Raw genomic sequence first — 22,455 nt, 5'->3', positions numbered from 1 at the left:
ACTAGGTCCCAATTAAAATAACCTCTCTGGCTTGACTGCCAACATTAGAGATGAGAGACCAAACTAATATGCTTTGCTTGGCTGGTTATCTAAGTCTTTCCATTGGCAGTTTCTCAAGCTGACAGCAGTGGAGGAAAGCAGGGGCAGCAACAATATTCTGGGGTTTGCTGTCAAGATGGGAGACAGAAGAAAGCAGCACACGGCGCTGTGAAAAGGGATGAATGTGGCTGAGAATCACTGGTCCTGACTGAAATGTTTCATAAACATACTTAACTCAAGAAATATTTTGCAATTTCCTCAAATATGCCACGGCCCCTGTGCGCACACACACACACACACACACACACACACACACACACACACACACACACACACCTCTCATTACAGGCTTAACGTGCAGCACGAGCGTCTCCCTTTCACTTGCGCAGCGAGAGGGTTTTGACATGTGATATCTCTGGGTGCTTTGGAGGTTACATGCCTGTGTGACCCCCCTGCCAGGATGCAACTGACAGCAACAAGGATATGATTTACATTTAGAGGAGTTTTTTAAAGAATACTGGCTTGACCTTCCTCTGGGGAAAGGGGAAAATGCCTGAGTTATAACTTTAATGACAGTTTAATTTTTGTGGGGGTTTTTTTCTGGTGAAGACAACAGCTAAAGCTATCTGGTTGCCATCCTGGATGAGTAGTAAGGTCCAGCATCAGCTCAGAGAATCAGTAGCCATGATACTTTCCTTCAGTGGGTCATGATATGTGCCATCAACTGCTCTTCCCTCTGCCAGTCCTGCATTAATTCACCCCTCTTTCTAACAACAGTGGTAACTTCCTTGCCACTCCACTCAGTTTGTTATTTCAGCCCCTTAGAAACTGCAGGTAACACGGAGAGCTAAATACAGTGTACAGTGTATCGGGAGTCTCTTCAAGGTGATTCCTCAGCAGCTGCTTTTGTTTCTCAGCTCCCATGAAACTCCTAAGAATCCTTTTCAGTGCCACAGCTTGCTAAATGTTTGCAGAAAAACATCTCATGTCCCATTTTCTTCTCTGTCCACTTTACAGCCTTTGCACTGAAGGCAACTCCTGCACACCAGGCATGCCCTCATCTCAGGCACAGTTAATTGCCCTGGACTCCTGCAGTCTGCTACAGTAATTTTCAGCAGAAACTCCTCTCAAGCTTACTAACAATGCATGCAAACCCAATATATTTTAGGCTTCCAATTGGTCCCCCTTGTCTCCCCCTCACCCTTTGATATAGAGACAGAACATTATTATTTTTCATTTTGTGTACCTTCTGGTATTTGGGCAAAATGGAAAAGTGCAATGTGAGTGGTTAAATTTCACACTAGGCCCCAGCCAACTGGATTTACATATATATATATATATATATATATATATATATATATATACATGTATATATATACATATATTTTACAACTTGCGGGTTTCCCCAGTGAGAATAAGCTGATGCAAATGACATTTTCTGCAGCCTTACAGGTCCTCTAGACTGCTCAGCCCAACAACCTGAGAAAAGGTGGAAAATACCCCCGCAGAAGAAAGTGGGTAATAAACAGATCTGGGACTTTGACCACAGCTATAAGGGAAACTTCAGGCATGACTTCAGGCAGCAGCATGTTCAGTAGTAGAAATGATGAGAGGAGAACATGGACATTGTCTGGTGCTGGGAAAAGTAAGCAATGAGCAGTCAAGCACAGTGCTGAGAAAGCTCCATCACTACACAGTAGGGGACAGAAGAAATTTGGATAATGGTGTGGAAGGAATTAGAGCTATACTGGGGACTGGGAAGAGTTGAGCATTTTGCTGTTTCTCACAGAAAAACGATGTGTTCATATTGCATCAGACTCTTGCATGACTGCCCCCAGCATGGATGCCAGAGAGTATGGTACCTCCTTGGTGCATCTAGCCAAAAAGGCTCTCTATCAGGAGCTGAAGAGTCACTGTCCCAACGCAGCTCTCAGAACCTGAGCTCCTGCCATCCTGCTCTGCTTCTGCCTATAATGTCTTCATCATTCCTTCTCCCAGTGCCTCTCCTTTCTGCTTGTAATGAAATCTTCTCAACCTCTTTTAGAAAGGCTAATAAAGGAGGTGATGCTGAACAGATCCATGGCTTCTCATTTGGAAGGAAAAGCGCTGCTAGCACAAAAATGTCGGGGGCGGGGGTAAATGACGCCCAGGTCTGTTGGCCTCAGGTCTGTTTGCTAAGTCCCTGATGTCCTGAGGAGATAGTAGTTGTCACCTGAAGCAACTGGATGGGGCTCCATGGGTGGGCACAAACCCAAAAGCTCTCACCCTCTGTGCCTTAAAAAAAGGAAAAGGAAACTAACTGCTCAACTTCTCATTTTCTCTGGCGCTTTATGAACCCCAGGGCTGGCAAAGACAAGTGTTAGGTGCTTTTGGCTTATAAGCAGGAAAAAAACAGAACACCATCCCAATGAGTAATGCACCTAGATTGATTACCGCTAAGGGGGAGATTGGGAGGGAGGAGGAAGAAGGGAAAAGGAGGGAGAGTGCATAGCAGTGGCAAGCTCTCTCTTCCTGGGTAAATTCAGGCAAAATCAGAATACTTTCTACACCTCCAGATTTTCTGAGGTGGTTGTTTTCTTCTTAAGAGGCCTGTCCACAGTGCATGCTAGAGGTTATGTTTTACAGTGTTATTGCTGAAGGTAGCACCTAATTTTTCTACCTTTTTTTTTTTTTTTTAATTTACCTCCATGGAATTGTCAGGCACCCTGTCCACAGATCATAACCAGACACTTCCTAAGTGCATCTGCAATTTCAAGCAAATTGACACACTGCTTTATGCCTCACCTTAGGCAAACCTGCAGGGGTAATCAACAAGGCTGTATTACAGAAAGGTTCAGAAATCAGGACTATATCTCCTCCACCAACATCTGCAGCACTTAATTTAAAAAATAGTGAAGGTTTAGTATCTCTTTGGACAAGCTATTCCCAACTCGGTAATAGTAGATAACAAAACAGTTTTTCTCTGCCATCTCTTCTACTTCACTTCATCACTTTCATCCCTTAAAAAAGAATCTCACATCCTGCTGAGTATCTGAGAAGGTATTGTTGTATCCTTTCCAGATAGCTAGAAACTGGCGATTTGAAACCCAGGTTAAAGACCCGGCAGAAATATCATATAGTGCCAGATAAGTAAACTGAATCAGTCACTTCAGAAAGTCCATGCAGTTTATGGCACGTGTAACTCACTACAGTATCTGAATCCAAACTGAAGCCTGAAGCCACATACTCACAAGCTGAGAATGAGAAAAAAAAACATTTAGAAGTTGATACATATCTGGATTACTTCTTCAGGTCTGATTAAACAAATATAAACCAAACTGGGTCTGCTTTCAGGTTCAGCTGACACCCAAGTGAAGATGTTGGCAGGAGAACCTGTCATGAGATACTGGTAACCCCAGCTCCAATTCCCAGTGCTGCCTGGGCAGGTTTTCTGGGATTTATTTTGTTTCTGAAAAAGTTATCTTGTTCTTGTATCAAGACTCCCAGTTTAGGGTGTCAGTGACACTCCTCCCCCATCCCAGCCTTTCCCAGGTCTGGGAGGAGAGGAAGCAGTGACATGATGGCATAGGAAATTAACGTGGCCACAGTCTCAACTTCATGCAGCTCAGAAAGGGAACAAGTAAGTGCTTCTGGCTGCCTTAGCCAATGTTGTGGCAAGGTTCTGGTGGAGGAGGGGGGGGACTGCAGGGGTGGCTTCTGCAAGAAGCAGTTAGAAGCTTCCCCTAGGGCCAACAGAGTAAACACCAGCTGGGCTCAAGGATGGACCTGCTGCTGACCAAGGCCAAGCTCATAGCAGTGACCCACTTTGGGGCAGCTGGTGAGGAGCTGAAGCCTCATAGGAAAGGACTGAACATTGGAGAAGCTTGTGAAGGACTGTCTCCTGTGGGTGGGACCCCACTCTGGAGACCCAAGAGAAATGCCAATAAAGGGACAAAAGAGCGTTTTGGGCAAAGAAGAGGAAAGACAAAAATCTGTGGCCTTTCATTGAATGAGCAGGCAAAAATAAATGTATATGGTTTATCTTTGTACAAATACATTGTAGAAGCACAAATGAGGACTGCCTACAGCAATTTATGTGGCTCCATTTGTTTGTGTGGGAAACACATGTATTCACTAACACTCACAAGCAATAAAAAAGAGGAGAGGACAGGACGCCAGATTCAGTCAAATTGCTTAGAAGTAAATTAAGGTTAAAATGCTTCAGTGCTGCTTGCCTTATATAGGAACTCCTTAGGGATTATACATAATCATACATAGTACCAGTCAAAGCACCATCCAGGAACAGGCACAGTTGCTGGGTTCAGTGCTGTCTGCAGTGATCATGGGGGACACCCTTGAGGGTAATGCTGACATGCACTGCCATCTCACCACAGCTCTCACAACAGCAGCAGCACAACACATGCTGAACACAATGGACAAACAAGCATGATAACCCAAGGAAAGGCTTTCCCAGGTTATCAACCGGCTCAGCAGACAATAAATATTCCAGGCTTGGGTTTCCCCCTTATGTAGGAAACAAGAGCTGTCATAGGATAGCTGGGACTCCTCAGAAATAGTAAGCAGAAGGCACACTTGGAAAGTCCCCAAGAGGGGTTCAGTCCATCATTGTTGGTGGCTCCCAGTGAAGCAAACAATGTATTTGGTAGTAGTAACCCATTCTTTCCCACAGCCCAGCTGGCAGCTCCTAATGGCAGCAGAATATATACCTCCAGGCAGAGTAACTGCTGTGGATGAGGTTGCTTTTGTCCAACAATTGATAAGGTTGGTCCTTAAGAGCAGTTTCCAGCATACATCCAAACTGTTTCTATCAAAAAGCCTAGGAAATACTCTAGAACTGCAGAGATTTAAACGGAGAAGTCCATCCTATGTACTGCAAACAAAAATCAAAATTACTTTAGTTCAAGCAATTTCATTGCTTCTACTCCACTCCTGTGTCTTAGATATTTGGGAAATGCATTGAGCCTTACATAAACCAGACTATTGAACAGAAAAATCATGGTTTCCAGTTTTACCAATGGCTCTAAGACTGGAAACTCGGTTTACTTGCAAGCTGTGTTTTATGTCACCAGTCTTCTTAAAGACTTGTGGATGTAACACAGCCCAGGGTCTACTTTGAGGCTTTGAGATTTGCTATGCTCAGACTCAAATTCAACCATCTATTTCTAAAATTAGTAATGTTTGTGGCTAGTGTAATTTCAGCAGTCAATTAAGCTTGTTCAGTGTTTTATAGAGCTTAGAGGCTGGGATCCAGGATCCTAAGGCCACTTTGTTGAAGGCTGGAATCATTTTGTACATGCGAAATTAAGGAGATGGCAGCCCAACCAAGTGACTCAAGTATTATGTAAACAGCTGACTGTTTGGACTAATTTTCAAGACTCTCTGTCCCTTATCATTAGTAATATTAAAATTAAGTCAAAACACTTGGAGTGCTCTTGTATCTCTCTCAGACTAAATAGATTTCAGTGACTGCTCTACTGGGAATGAAGCTAAACATTAAACAAGTTAATCTTCATCTTAATGGGCTGTAAAGCAGCTTTTCTCCATAAAAATGTAAGCTACTTAAGAAATACATTGGTTCAGGTTAATACCATGCCTGTATGTCAGCGTACGTCTGCCACAACCTTTACATTCATTTGTGGTTTTATGAGAGTCAACTATACATTCAACACGTGACAAGAGCAAAACACTATCTCACGTCATCACTTCTCCAGCGCATCACAATCGGAAATTCTGCTTATAGTTTGAGGGTACCAGCCAGTCCAAGTGTTGTCTCTGCATCACAACCATCTCCTTTGGCCTTAAAAAAATGTTGAAGAGATTGAGTGTGTTTAATAGCACATAGTAGAGAGGATTTCATGACTAGGGGTGGTAACCAGACAGATGTGATATACAGAAAATTATATATGCTATTGGACAATAAACTGGGTATCAAAACCAGCTCAGCTTAGCTTCACATTATCAGCTCCTCGGGATGGAAAAGATGTGTCCAGGAGGGTCTAGACAAAAGGGATGCTTTTGTGGTTTTGGTCTGAGCTCTGGCAACCTGCCTTCTCACTCACCCTGCATTAAATGACCACAGTAACTCGACTTCTTTTGTTGGATTGCCTACAAAAAACCAGAAGGAAACCCTCGCCTAAAGATTGTGCTGCCATCTGGGAGTATGCTGTGGGGCAGCAGTCTGCTACTTTAATTACATCTGTTTGTTTAAAAAAGACGATGCTGCTCATTAAACAGATCAAATCCCTTCAGTTTATCCATCGTGTAGGCTACTTAGAGGGCTAAGGCTGGCCCAGACCTGGAATGAAAGTTAATGCTGCCCTAATTTACCACTGTCTTAGCGCTGCCTTACCTCCCAGTACCCAGATGGAGCCTATATTTCTTACTGTCCTCAGCCTCTCAGCAGCAGAGCTCCCAACTGTAAACAGGCGGTAAGAGCCCAGCTGGCTCAGCAGAACTGGGATCCAGGAATTGTTATCTACTGTGCACAAGCCAAAAATAGCTTTGGGGAACATAACAGAAGTGACCAGAGCTGCTCTCAGGCTGTACCACTAGTCTGCTGCATTACTGAAATCCAGAGATTCCAGGGAGGAAATGCTTCTAAGAAAATATAAGGGGAGAGGGTGGAGGGGGAAATCATCTCATGTTTTCAGACACACAAAAAGCTTTCAGGCTTTTTTTTCCCCAGGCCTGAAAGAAAATCCTCTGGTTTGATTTCTGCATGTCAGGTACTGAAGTAACACCAGAGCACTCCAGCACAGCACTGTGCTCTTTTCATGCTCTTACTAGTAACTTCCTATTGTACTCAACCTGTGCAAGAGCTGGTATTCAAACAGGCTGAAGGAAAGTGCAATATCAGATGAGGCAGAGTAGTATCCTTCTACGAGCAAGGCTATAAGCACTAGTAATTCAGCAGACACTGAAATTGTTCTTTCCTGGCTCAGCAGTGCAGTTGATTGATCCTGCACTGAGCCTTTTTCACCCTTAACCATATGACTTACCCTGTAGAGCTTTTCTGTTGTTGTTGGGGGTTTTTTCCCTTTTGATTCGGGTTTTACAGCCACATTAACCCTCGCCAAATCATTCGTGCCCTTTCCCAAGGAAACGAAACTTGCTTAAGGCTGTAATCACCGCAGAGCCAGAACCTTCCACTGTGCCTCCGGGGCCGAGGGCAGCGCTCGCACCGCGTCCTAGGCAGTCGTTTAAGTCACCACAGCACCATCTACCGAGACCAAACCTCAGCCGGATAACAGGCACGTTGGGCTTGCCGAAGTACTGCGCCGTTAGCGACAACTTGCCGAGTAAAAAGGAAGAGGGAACTCAATTTTGTCTTGCCATGGATGCTGGCGAGCTTTATGTGTGACCCTTTCTTCGCTCCAAGCTGGGGGAAACGCCGCGCCCATCTCAGCGCTCGAGGCCAAACCCCAATTCAATTATTCATCCTGCCAATGGCGCGTTCTAGGTGGGATGGGGGGATTCGTGCTGCTGCAAACGCACGTTCAAACAAAGGGAGAAGTCAACATAGATGCTCCGTTCTGGTAACATAAAAGGATCTCATACTGAGACATACAGACATTCAAACTAATTTTCTGCACGGGTGTAAAATTACAAGACTACACTTCTGGGAAGGTGGAGGTTCCAATCAGCTCCTTTGTAGACTAGATTCAGGTGAAAGGCAATAATGAAGTGTCCAAGGAGTAGCAACGAGACAGCATTTAGCCCTAGATACTGGATTAACTTAATATTTCAAAGCATTTTTCATCACCCTTTTATGGTTCCCAATGCGATTGCTCTTAGTCCCATATCAAATAAGAACCCACAAGTGCGGCAAGATGATCTTTTACGGGGTTTTTTGTTTTGTTTTGTTTTGTTTTTTTTTAAATCTCATATGTATTATTTCTAGACGCCCAGCTTAATATGTCTTGACACTGTCTTTGAGTCAGTGCCTAAAAATGCACACTCTGCCTGGCTGGCTGCCTGGCTGATTTGCTTAAATCTGCTTTTAAGAAAGACTGAAGACACTGAGATTCTGTCTCACTTAAACAAATAAATACAGTCTGCTTTGTAGAAAGCAGATACCGCATACTTCCTCTTCCTCTTTTTGTTCCCATTTAATAGGATCTGGAGACTGATTAAAGAAAAAAAGGCAAAAAATTCCTATAAGAGGTTTTGAAGGACATAAAGATAGACGTGATTCTATAGCAGGTTCTACAGAACTTCACCATCTCAGCTTATTATTTTCTGTGTCTTGGTGCACCTTAAGCTACAGTAATAAAATGATTCTCGATATATAGTACTCAAGAGGAATTTTCTTTAATCAATCAGAAAAAAATGAAACCTGGGCCTAGAATGTAATCTACCTCCCTTCGCATTTCCAGATGCATGGTTTGCATTTGTCTGGACCTCAGGTATAGCGAGCTGCAAATCCAAACCTGCGTTTCAACATTCAGACTCACTTCACTGTCTCACTTTCCTGACTCCTACTTAGGTTTTTAGGATTTTTGGATCTGAATTTTAAGGATTGGCCAATGTTAATTAAGTGGCACAACGTACCCAGGATGAAACAGTAAAATCTCTGTAGTTTCATATTAGTATTTGAATGCGTACGCAGTCATGATGGTGTGACCAGCAAGCCTCACAGGAATGATATAGCAATTATATGCAAATTGCACTAAGACACTATTAAAATTTGGTTTATCTGTTAGGTTACTAAAACAAGGGCAGATACCAAGCACTGCCCGTGGACAAGAAGCACAAGTGCAGGGACACACGCTGGAACCTGCCTGTCTGGGAGCAGGGAAGAGACTTTCTGGTGGCCTTGGAAGACACGGTGGGTGTGAGCCAGCAGTGTGGTGTGCCCTGGCTACTGGGACAGCCAACAGCACCCTGGGCTGTGATAACTAGAGCACAGCCAGGGCATCAGGGGAGGGATCATCTCCCTCTGCTCAGCACTTAGGAGATTTCCTTTAGAAAGCTGTGTCTGACTTTGGGTCCCTGCTACAGGATGAACATCAACAACCCAAAGCAAGATCAGTGTTTGGGGGCTGGAACATTGTCCTGTGAGGAGGACTGAGGGACTAGGACTTTTTTCAGCCTGGAGAACAGAAGACGTTGGAGGAACTTAGTAGTAGTTTTCCAATATGTACAAGGAGGTCATTGAGAAGATGAAGTTGGACACTTCACAGTGTAAGGATGGGAAGCAATGAATGTAAACTGAAACAAGAGGAACGTGAACTGCATGTGATAATAGTGAAGGGGTGGAACATATTGCCCATAGGGGCTATGAAGTCACCAGCCTCATCACTTTGAGCAATATATTACTGTCTATATATGGACCTTCCTTCTTTCCTTAACTCAAGTAATGTACAGATGCCTCTTCACATTTCATTTTCATTGTACAGTAGATATAAGCACTGAAACCTTTTAGCTGTCCGTATGCTCACCTGTGATAGCATTAAGTAATTAACACACCAAGTTCAAGCTCTAATGATCTAGTCACAAAAGGAAAAGAAACTCACTCCATGCTTCATTCAACACTGATGCACTTACTAACAGACAGAACCAACAGCAACACCACTTAACCACTCTGCAAACATGTAATTTTCTTGCAAGTTTTGTTGAGGACAGAGATTAAAATCCTAAGGAATAATTTTATTACTAAGATCTGGGTTTGGGTTTACAATATGAAAAGCTTCCTAAATACTCTTATTATCATCAATGTAGCACTATACTTAGGCAATGATTGAGAAAACCCTGACAATACAGGGGTGCAGCTGAGAAAAAGAAAGTCCTATTGAGCATCCAAATAGGTTGTGGTGGGTTGCTCTTGGAGCAGGGAACATCTACTTGATCTCCATTTGTGCAGAGCCTAACACAACAGACTTCATTCATGACAAGGACTCTCAAGCACTACAGCAACTTAAATCCAAGTGTAGGCATAGTAGACATTTACTAATGTGCATTATTCATAATGTAATGCATCCCTTGGCAATAAAACCTGTCTCAGATATCTATCAGGCCATATATGTATAGAATTATGTATACATAACTGGATCCAAGTTGAATAGCTGCTTTAAAAGTATCCTTCAAAGACACATTTTTGAAGTTCTTCAGTTTCACATGAGCAAAGGCACATTAAGAAAGAATGACCTTTGCAACTGCATGGTTATCTAAGTTGCTTATGTGTACACCTGTTGGGCTTTTTCTCCTAGCAGCACCTTGTCTGCACTGCAGGCTCATTAAAAGATGTAAAGATTAACATCAGGAAGGTAACCATGAATATTGTTGCATACATGAGTTTAAGGGACATTTAAAATTTCTCTCTAAGATTACTGACAGCAGAAACTCCTTCATGTACGCTGGTTGATACTGAGGTATGTTTTCCATTCCTGAAGGACCCTGCCAAATCTAAGGGAAAGGAGAAGGGGTGGAAAATATAAAGTTCCTGCTAAGTTTCCTTCTCGGGTTCTTTCATTTATCGTTTACAAAGAGTATTGTTTTACTTCAAAAACTATTATACAATAGGGAAGACAACTTGGACCTTTATTTCAGCAAGTGAACTTTATCCGAGCTTTATGCACATGAGCAGTTCCTGTAACTTTACTGTAACTCATTACAGGTTTAAGTTGAGACAAGATAAGACATTTTGTTAAATCAGATCTGTGTGTATATAACTCTCTGAACTTTTTTTGATCACTTCTGCAAAGCATTTGCCCCACTCAAGCATATGGAAAGGAGGTACCATCAGTACTCAAATTTATTCTCTTTGGATCCTAGTTAATACTATTACTATTGCTCCTTCTCTTTCCTTCCTGTGTGCTTGGCATCCTACACAGGAAAGGGGAGTGGAGGGGAGGAGGTGGGTGGTGGAGCAGGAGGATAAAAGTAGAAACAGCAGTATCTTTGTGGTAGATGAGCAATGGGACTAATGCAAACAGAAACAAAAGGTTTGGTCTGAGAACAGGAGGTATTTTTGCCTTTTTTGGTCATTGTTATTTTAATAGAAAATAATTATTCCTTTATTTTTTTTCAAAAAGGAGAGACAAACCATTTTGCATATGTGAGGGTCATGGTTAGGGCTTGAAAGGGAACTGGAGGGAGTTCTGATATTGGACTTAGGGTTGCAAAAAAGGACAGTGGGTCTAAAAATGGGACAACATGACCAAAATGAACTGTCAATGAGGAAAGAAAGAGGGTGGAAGCAGAGGCAAACTCATCAATGTTGTAATGGATAAGGTAAAGGCAAAACAAGTTCAACCTCTCTGATAGAGAGGATTTAGCAGAGCCACAAAGCCAGGTAATGTAGTTATACTGCTATCAGAGCAGAGGCATCAGTGCCCTGTCCCCACAACACTGGGAGTAAGACATCTGAATCGAAAGTAGAACTGCTTAGACACACAGATCACCGGATTTCACAAGACTGAGAGCAGGTCCTAGAAAGACCTTGTCTTTTTTTCAATCACAATCCATTACATTTGAATGAACATCACTATCAACAAAGACTAGTGATAATGAGAGAAGCACAAAACTGCAGCTTTCGCACAACCAAGATCACAAAACAGAAGGTGAGAAAAAGCAGTCTGCAAAGAGATCTCCTAGGGGAAAATAAAGAATTCATTTATCCTTCACTTACAGAGAGAGAACTATAGCAGTGAGGAACTTCTCATTTAATCTTCTTCAACTGTCATTATGAAACACACTTACCTTTATCCAGATACAGGTATTTTATGACTGCAGCAGCTGGACTGGACTTGGACACGAACCGGCTGGATGACCACAAAGGTTGTTTGCCTTGAGCAGCAAACAATGCAGAACACACATTTTAGCTCACAAGTGGGATGCAGGTTTTCTGATTTCCCGTTAGGAGCATGAATGTGTGTGAAGTGAAGTCAACCTCTGCTTCTTGATCACCCCTACCTTACTGCTTGAGTGAAGCAATCAAGTGGTGTGAGACGTCACAGATAAAAATACCAACCCTGTGCCAAGGGCATCAGATGTTCACTTCCCCACAAGCAAAGGAAGTTGGATATACACCTGGTTTTGAAAATTTTTAATGCATTTGGTATTGTATGTAGATTTGTATTTTGAAACTGCATGTTTTCAGCTGTATATCCAAGTTGACTAAGTGTGTGCGGGTGGGGAGCAAGTGGTGACAATTACAGGTCACAAGGCAGGGTGTAAGCCTTGTGATGTTTTGGATAGCCTTCTGGTCATAAATCCTGCACTGATGCACAGAGAGCACTTGTTGGACCTGCAGGAACTATACTAAGTTCACCTCAAGCTAGAGGAGTGAGAAGGTTCTGATAGGTTAGCATTGTGCCAGGACTGAGATGACTAGTACCCCAACCAGCTGATGCAAAAGCCACATAGTATTCCTTGTGCTGCAGGCAAATACCCCAAATCATAAGAAACTAGACACCACCACAACCCCCCCCCCCCAACCAAATGAATGTTTGGAGGATCATAATAATATTTTGTTATCACAGTAACTGACAATGTGAAAAAACAATTAATGATTATTTACCTGTTATATTTAATCACAAAAAATATAGTGTGTACATTTTCTTCTGCTTCTTAAAGACACAGAAGACTGGATACAGCTGATCAAACCACCAGACAACTACATCTGTGAGCCTTGGAGCAGAAGACAAGATGGCACATGGCTCAGGAGCCAGCCCAGGCCTGCTTGTCTTGACTGCAGTTCCATACCATAACCAGCTGGAGGACAGGAGCTGCTCCCCCCATCACAGCACACAGTCACGTCTGCACAGCTGGGCAGCCTCATCTCAGTTTGCATGGGGCTTTCCGTTGCTCAGACTTCAGAAGATGGGCTGTTGAGGGAAGCATAGTTGTCACAAAGAATTAAGTGCAAACGCCAACTTCAATCAGTGGAAATGCAGCCCTGTGAAAGTGGCTGGTTTTCTCACAGAACTTTGGCAGTAATCAGCTATCTTTTTTCTTAAACCTCCAGTAGTTAAAGCAGACATGAGAACAACATGCATGCAGAACATATATATTTTTTTAAACCATGGTTATGACTCCTTTCCCCTTGCAGAACATAATATATACTGGTGATTTCTTCACAATAGTGCCTGCTACAGATTTGGCCCAAAACATTTTCTAAAAATAACACTGTTATTCCAAAAATTAAAATGTTTGAAGTATTTCCTTGTTTACTCGGCTTATTCCAGATATTGTTTGACAGTATGAAGGACAGGATTAAGATGTCTAGATCTCTAGGTACTCTTACTAAAGAAAAACAAAACAGCATTTGAGCTAACCTACTTGGCCAAAAACATAACTTCGGGTCAAAATTAGCATTCATGTTTCCTGTTTTTAAACAGAAAACCCTTTTTCTTCCACAGGTTACCTGTTACCAATTTCAGCTTTCAATTACTTTCTCAGAAAAGGCAATAATAATAATATTAATAATATTTTTTTTAAAAAATGACGGCATGATAGAAATGTAAACAGCCATAATTTAGAAAGACAGCGAGAAAAGGCCTGCTCAGTCACAGTGCAGCACAGAAATCCCTTAAGTTGGTATCTCTGCCTTTCTACTTATGAATGCAGGTTATGAAGTATGATAGGGAATTACTGCCCATAGCTATTGAAGTGGCATAGCTTGCTCCATAGCTGTTACATTTAGGCCAAGTAGCCAGTTCTCTAGACATGATATCCACTGAAGAAAGAAAATAAGGACTTGTGAAAAAAGACTTCCTGCCTAAGGAGAACCTAGGCCTTATACAGACCTGGAAAAAAGTTAATCATCTCACTATATTATACCAAATGCAGACACTAACGTGGTGGGGAGTGGAAATTTGTCTGAGGGACACAGGGGCACTTCAACGGGCGTACTGGGACCCCCCACTCCTGCTCTCCCAGCGGGGCTCCCAGGGCTGTTTCTCCCCGTGTTTCCCTCAGACCTGGCTGCTGGGCAGCGCTTTGCCCTTTCTTACCCAGGCTTCCCCTGAGGTGCCTGCTGAAGCCCTGTGGGAAAGGACTCAAGATGGAGAAGTTCGTGGAGGACTGTCTCCCATGGGCAGGACCCCATGGTGCAGCAGGGGAAGGGTGCAAGGAATGCCCCCAGCCTAAGAAGGAAAAATAACTCATGAGGAACTGACCAAAACCCCTATTCCCCCAGTCCCTGCCCCTCACCGTGCCACAGCATGGGGAGAAGAAGGGAGGGAAATCATGACTAAAGGCAAGTCTGGTAAGAAGGGAGGGGTGAGGAGAGGTGCTTTAAGATCTGGCTGCACTTCTCATTACCCAACTCTGGTGTCACTGGGTGTGCAGTGCAGGGTCATAAATTAGAGAGTTTTCTTTCCTTTCTTCTGTGCTGAGTCTGTTGTGCCTGTGACACTAATTGTGGAATGATCTCTCCCTGTCCTTATCTCGACTCCAGGGCCTCTCGATATTTTCTCCCCTGTCCAGCTGAAAAGGGGAGTGATAGAACGACTTTGGTGGGTGTCTGGCCTCCAGCCAGGCCTAAACCATCACAACATGCAATGGTGGTTGTCTTTAAAATTAGTACTCCTCCATCACTACTCTTAAAATTTGCAATAGAACTGTCATGGTTTTGCCCCAGCTGGCAGCTGAACCCCACGCAGCAGCTGTATCCCTGCCCAATGGGAAAGGGGCATTACGGAATGTATTAACTTTGCAGTTATTTATGCATACAAGTCAAATGTAATTAAGCAATGAGTGCCTCAATTGAAAAAATTAATCAACAGAAAAGATTATCATATTTGAGTTTTACTCATGTTATTAGTTTAACATGACTCCCAGGTTCAAAATATAGCGTTATTTTGGGTTGGTAGCTCAGATTTCTTTGACAATAGGGATTTAAACTTATCATTACAATTTTGAAAAATGTCAAAAGCTTGGCAACAGCAGTACAGCTCTAATTCAGCATTTTAGCGTAAACAATGGAAAAGGATTCCCTTTATCACTCTTCAGAGCTATTGCTCTGACCAACTTTACCTCATAACTTTAACTGATTTTCCTCCCTTTCTTTGAACAACTTTGCAAAATTATTAGTACAAGCAAACATCCAAGTACAAGCAAACATCCTACACATGAAGTAATTCACCTGAGAAGAAAGAAAAGTTAAGGATGCTTTAGAAATCTAGCATCTGAAGTTACTTGTTTTCCGCTTGCCAGGAGCACCAAAGAGGCCACTGCAAGGGGAGAAGGCAGGAGCAAGCAGCAGCTCACAGTGTGCATCAGCTTTTTGCATACATATTAGCCTTGATTTTAAGACAAAATTTTTGAAAACAACCTCAGGAAATTATCTTGAGTGATTTTGAGTTCAAGCGTGATGAACAGAAATAGTTATGTATTTCAAAAGATAAATAGCCTCTTAAAATTTCCATTCTGATGGTCTTAAATTAAAGCAGATTATAGTGAAGCTTGGAAAGCTCCAAAACTAAGGGACCAAGCTTTTCACATTTAATGCAAAAAAACTAACTTTGAGGCAGACATCAGAGAATGATAGTTTGGTTTTTGGGTTGGGTTGGGTTGGTTTTTTGGTTTCAAAAAGATCTGAAAGTAAGCTTTCCTTGAGTCCAAAATTCAGTAAAGGGAGGCTGGGCACCACTGTGTTTATTTTGAACCTAAAATATCTTTGTCTTAAGGAAGCCATAATAGCCACAGAAGAGAAAGAACCCTGTCTTCATCTATGTGCCCATTTCTCCTAAACTTTCAGCCTACTGTTTTGGGTCCATGCCCCAAGATTTCATATTATAACTCTGTAACTTTATCCATTTTACAATGTCAAAAGCCTCTGTCAATTTGAGAAACTACTATTAAGTGTCCAAATATGAACACACATGACACTAGAAAAAAGACCTCGAAAAGTAGTTATGGTCCACTTACTTTTAAAATATTCATTTAAAGAAGTGCCTGTAAGATTTAATAATGAAAATTACATATAATTTTAAAATAGAAATGACCTGGAAGAATGACTTACAGATTGCAGGCCGTTGGTAAAAATACCTGATGCCATAAGGAGACTATTTAAGGACTATATTCTCAGTAATGGTAATGTAGGAGAGAAACAATCACAGTGAATTATTTCCCCTTTCACAGGTATGGATAATATAATAATGGAGCTTGATTTCATTTGCAGACCAACAAGTGTTAGCCTTTATAACATGCTGTTATTTCCACTGTTGAAGGAAACTGAAAGTTCACATTGAACAGAAATGTCATTTTTCAAATAAAATGCAAAAGGCAAGTCATTTCAGTACTTTAGTTGCAAGATGCAAGTTTGCTTTCCTAGATGATGTAAAAGACTTAATAAAGAAAAAATATACTTTGATTATATGACTAACTGGTTCAGCTTGAGAAGTAATTAAGTGAAGGGACTAGTATGAGTCTCACTGATAGAGTTACCCAGGGAGTGTTTTCTTCTCAAACACCAGCAGTGCAAACTCATCTCAGGAGCACAGGACCATATTTAGTTCCATTCAGACCTCAGAATTGTATCACTAAAGCCAAACTCTGGACTACTGTAGAAAATGGTATGGGCTTAAATTCATTACATGAGTTTACTTGTGCATCAAAACTTTAAAATGTAGAAGTACCCTTCAGGGCAGTCCATACGTCCCCTCATTTTCCTCAATATCCATTTCCCAGGGATTTTAGAGACTAAAGGGTACAAAGTAAAAGGGCATATTTCAGAGAGAATGAAGGCATTTCCCCAGCACATGATCATTCACTGGGAATTCTTTTAGTTCTTTACAACATGTACATTTATGCTGTGGCAACACTGAGCATCTTCCGAGAAGAAATCCCTTTCCAAAACAATCTCAAGGAACTCATTGTCATTGAAACTAGAAATTTCCTGGGCTGAAGGGATAAAGTTGGAGCCCATTCAGCCCAGTTACAGCTAGCAGAACCAGCATTTGAGAGAAAATAAACAGTGAACAGTGAATCATAAATGGTGAGATTAAACAAATGCATTTGAAGAAATGTGGAGACAATTAAAACATATGTTCTCCTACATGAGCACTCATGGTCAGTGGCACCCAAGCAATTCAAGCTGGCAACTCTTGGGTGTGAATCAAAAATCTGTAACAACTGGGAATGAAAGTAGTAGGTACTCAACAGTGAAAAATGCTCCTGACTTTCCTGTAGTAAGAAACCCCTCACTAAGAAACCCCTCATGTCTACTGCAAGTACTAGCAAAACAAACCTAGGGCTCAGAACAAGCACAGGTTAATTTTTCCTCAGGTTCTCCTTTAACGGCAGTGTCTAAATAATGACCTTTTATGTTACAAATGTACCAACAATGCAGTAACACAGCAGGGTATCAGCCTTGCCTTTCTGCACTAGATTTATCAATTACAGCTTGCAGCTTCTGTTACACCAAAACACTTGTGCCAGGAATTCCACGAGAACCCAGAGGAAGTAAAGAAAGGCACATACCAGGTTTTTCAGACCTCCTACTGTATTGCTACACGTCTTGCACAGACTATTTACATTATCTCACACTAGAAACTCTGGACATACAATTCAATTAGCAAATCCCAATTCAAGAAAGCTATCTGCTTCCTAGCAATTTAAATATTTAAAGCAACCAGCTCCCATACTTATAAACACCAAAAGCTATGTAAATATATGGGGAATGTAAAGCATCTGAAAAGTCAGACAAAGCAGCAGGCTTATTTATCAAAGCAAAGAAATCCTCAAGTATCCTCAAACTGTAACCCTAACAAAAGTCTATCTTGGAGACTGTTCTCATAATTCCACCCTCTACCTCCCTCCTCCCTCCTCCAAAACAGCAGGGAAGATGGGAGAAATGACATCATAGGTTTTGGTTGTTGAAGAGTCCCATAGGCAGCTAAAATATTACACGGTAGTTTTACATAACTATTGCTAAAGCCACAACAACACATTCCAAACTATTCCCAAGCCCTTTTCCAACTGGAACAGATTTTTCTAACTCTGAGCTCATTTAAAAAGGATTTTTGTCTTCCCTTAGCACTATGTGCAATCAAGCCAACATAAGAAGCCCAAACAGTAAGTTTTCATCTACCAGTATGGGGCCATGAGAGAAAATGGACATTTAACACTAATACCAGATAATCAGGCTGTTACATCAAATTCAGTAAGCTCAGTGGGGAGCTTTTCATGTACGGTTCCTTCAACCCACTAATTAGTAGAAGAACTGCACAGAATGTGCATGCCCCCTACGTTCTTCCTTTCCTTGGAAGGAAGCAGCAGATTTGATTTCCTTTTTAATATACTGAGATCAGCATCATTTAAGACAAGTACCAAAACCCATTTGTTGATACCACACTGAACCCTTGTGCTGATTCTTGTGCCCATCTTGGACTTTAATGGGGAACTGCAGAACACAGAATAAAGGGAATTAGAATGATCTTGCCATTTACTTGAGTACCTCTGAATAACCTTTATCTCTTTTTTTTAATGTGTTCTCAGAAGACATGCAAGTGGGTAATGTGTATTTTAAATCCCCTTCCATCAGCTGGTTGATCCAGACAAATGAGGGGCTGTGCGGAGTACAGTTGAAGTCAGTGAGCCCTGCCAGGAGCCAGTAGCTGCCCTTTCATGCAGCAGTAGTGGGGCCATGTTGTACTTTTTTACAGCTATGTCATGAAATGCCAGATGCCATTCAACAGTGCTGTAGAAATGTAATAAAATCCCATCCTGGATGTGTTTAAGCGTTCCTTTCCTCAGAAGTTACTGCTGGCATGCTGCTAATCCATCCAACTGCACCTTGGGCAGGCTCATCAGAGGTGACCATCAACCTTCTCTTGGCTTCAACTAATCCAATAAACCTGTCCAGCCACCAGATTTACTGCTTTTTAGCATAGCACAAATGGATGCTAGGAAAAATTATCTCTATTTCTTTTTAAATGTGAAAGCTCAACCATCACATGAGATCAAATTGCATAGTATGTACTAAGATATTTCACTGATCTACTCTCTCTGAAAAAGAGCAACTGAAATTTATGTACGATTAAAAGAGAGAGGGGACCATCTCTCCACCCCCCAAACCCAGGAGTTTCTTTCCTTACATAACATGTATTAAAAAGTATTATTACTGTGGGAAAATTTAAAGAAGATAATTTACAAAGCAATACTATTAAACATTTGATTCTTTGGAAGCTCACAGATTTATTTAGATCTATCTCCTCTGTAAATTATAAAAAAAAAACCCCAACTTTTTTTCCAAACATCCCTATGAAAATTTATGATTCAGTAAGTAACTTTTTAATTTTGATATCATCATCTTGTTTATCAGCCAGAAGAGACTACCATGGTCTCTCAGGTTACTGCAAATCCTGTTCGAGTGTCTACAAAGTGAATGGTCTCATTACCTATGTTAAAGACAATATATATATTAAGTTCTATTCATATGAAGAGTTTTCCATCAGGGAGTTTGCACTAGGTTCTTAACCAGTACCTGCTGCTTTCAGAAGCACCTGTCCTTTCCTCCACACCTTAAGACAGTGCAGGACAGGTATGCGTTAATACATGCATATTGACTATGTGTTTTGCTACACACAAGCAATTAACACTTGATCTAATTATAATAGGTTTAGTTCAATCATAACTGATCTCAGAAGAAAAAAATAATCAAATATTCAACAAAAGCATGAGACCTGTCAAAGTCAAGCATTTGCTATGTCCTCAGCCCAAAGCTAATTTTTTTGTTCTTTAGTGCACATTATATTCAGTCTAGCATTTCATCTTTTAATACCAAATTATATATTACAGAGCAGTGGTGGAAGACTGTTCAAGGCAGACAAGAGTCTCCTACTTGAAACTTTTCTCAATCCTCCCTTTTTCATTCAGACACTAATCACATCCCCAGAAGACACCAAACAATATCCATGTCTCACTGCCATTTACAAGGTTTGTATGTATGGAGTTTTGAAAGAGATCTGTCAAAGTATCTTAAAACGACATTTCCAGGAAAGCTCCAACCAAGTAACAAGAAGATAGGCATTGTAGGCTTTAAAAACCTACTGAACTTTAAACTTTTAATATGCCATTTTTCCTGGACTGTTAGACTCAAAAAAAGAAAAATCAGAAGCAAAAGGCAAAATTTTAAGTCTAATGCAAACTTATATCTGCTATGTACAGTTTTATAACTTGACCTACTCTTTTGTGAGCTTTCAGTGCAGAGAAGATCTATGGACATCCTGAAACAGAAACTACTTCTTTATGGAGTTATAGCACAGCGTGGGAATCTCGGATCCTCAGCAATGAAAGGGAAGAGAAAAAAAAGTTCCTGCTAGCTAAGAGACACCCCAATTCCAGCCAGCTGCTGTGGAGAATAAAATGTCCTTCTTGTCATTACAGGGTGCGTGACTACATGATTACAGCTGGTTAGTGGGTTACTTGGTTAGCTGGTTACCACACATATGTTAGTAGGAGCAGCAGCAAAGTAGAAAATAACATAGATAGGGAACATCCCAAAAACTGGGGGGATACAAAGGAACATCAGTGTAATTGTAGAAAGACCTATAGGCATAATATCAGGGATGTTACAACGAGGGCATTGCTGAGACAAGAATAAGATGATCCTCTTCTCTTAATGTGTTGCTCTAATCATTTATCTTTTGCATCTAATTGTGAAGCACTGTTTCTATGCTACACACATCCTTTTCCCAGCTGTGATTGCCCACATACTGAACACACAGCCTTTTCTCTAGCGATTTGAGTTTGAACTGATCGTCACTGGTGAAGATAAGGTTCTACAGGCTCCTATTAATCAATTCCACGTGATTCTTGCCAGAATCTTGGAGATGTGTTTCCCCAAATTTCCCTTTTCCTGACAACCCCATCAAGTTCCACCAAGCATTAACCTGATGTAAAATTCTATGCTATTCTTAACCAGCAAGTTGGCAGTGTTCTGCTACCCTCAAAATACTCCGTGTTTTCCACTGACTTGCAACACCTGTCTACAAAGGCATCTGCACTACTGCTGTTGATGGCAGCTCTTCATCAGTTTTGGACACACCACATTCTGGTACCTTTAAAGATAAATCCCTTTAATGCTAAGAGCTCCACCTAAAATTGACTTCAGGAAACAGGAAATTCCAACAGAAACCTACCTCTGAGCAGGGGCTGAACAGAGAAAGGTTCCATTTATTTTGTTTGCATGGATGAGGTGGGATTAGACAACCTATTTTGGACACGGCCTTACAAAAAAGCACTGGTAGTTCAAACAGTAAACCAGGAAGCATGCTTACTATCCTTCCATTTTATCACACGAATCAAAGCAGAGCAGGGACTTACTGATGAGAATTTCAGCTTTAAGTAAGCAATAAAATTTGTGCTTCCTCACCCAGCACAGGCCATGAAAAGGACAACTGCTGTGTGTTTCATACAACTGTTTTTTCCTAGGACAAGAAAAGCACCAGAGCAGTATCTTACTGTACTTATCAAGAGTCTTCTGAATACGAGTTGTAAAGATAACCTGGCTGGAAAACTGGTGCTCTCTGCAAGATACACACAGTTGTGTAAGAGCAGTTCTTCGTATCAGTTACAGATTTCTATGTGTAACTCCTTCACTTTGTGAGAAATAAACAGAACCCACAGATTACACTACAAACACGTCCACTTTTGGTTTCTTATTGAAGGGATGACATGAGCACGTTCTGCATTGGAGGAAGTCAGAAACGATGAGTTTAGCTAGAGAAAGGCAAGCAAAAGGAGGAGAGTAGGGAGGTAAAGAAACAGAAAGCAGGTATTGGAAAAGAAGTCCGTAGGAACAAACACAATCAGAACTGGGTAAAGAAGTGAAAGAAATATTTTAAACCTAAATAATGCAAATCCTGTCTCATTCTTTGTGGGGCTTTATACTCCTTTCACTCAGGTTATTCTAGAGTCATGAGTAAGTAAGGGAATGGGTAGTTGCAACCACATTAAGAAAGTTTCATTTGAGTTTTTTGGTGTCTCTATTTCTTATTCTTCTCTAACAAAGCCAAGTTCAAATGCCTTGTCTGGAATGCAAATATCCTGTGAAATGGGCAAAAATCTATAATGGAAACATTTTACAATCTGCTGAGTTTCCAAGTTGCAGCACAGTTCCTTCTTCTATTCTTCAACACTTCCCTATATAGAAACTGTAAAACCCTGACATGTCATTTGAAACCTTATCAGATATGTAGGTGATTCAAATATGCCCAGGTAGGAGACAAGGTATGTGAAACTTAATATGCTGCCTAGGTTTTGGTTGCAAAGTCTGATTTACAAAGTGGAGAAGCATTTAAACATTTTGAAGTCTTCTCCAACCTGATGACACAACTAGGACCTCAAATTGTCAGTTTTTCCACTACAGCAAAGGTTGATCCAGCGAGACATACAGCTTCTCCCTGTCCTAGACTTAGATTCCCACTGGGATCCAACTGAGATCCACACTTTATCACGTTTTAATAG

This window comes from Gallinula chloropus (genome assembly GCF_964237585.1).
Source record: "Gallinula chloropus genome assembly, chromosome: 2".
Taxonomy (NCBI): domain Eukaryota; kingdom Metazoa; phylum Chordata; class Aves; order Gruiformes; family Rallidae; genus Gallinula; species Gallinula chloropus.
This window is presented reverse-complemented; position numbering follows the sequence as displayed.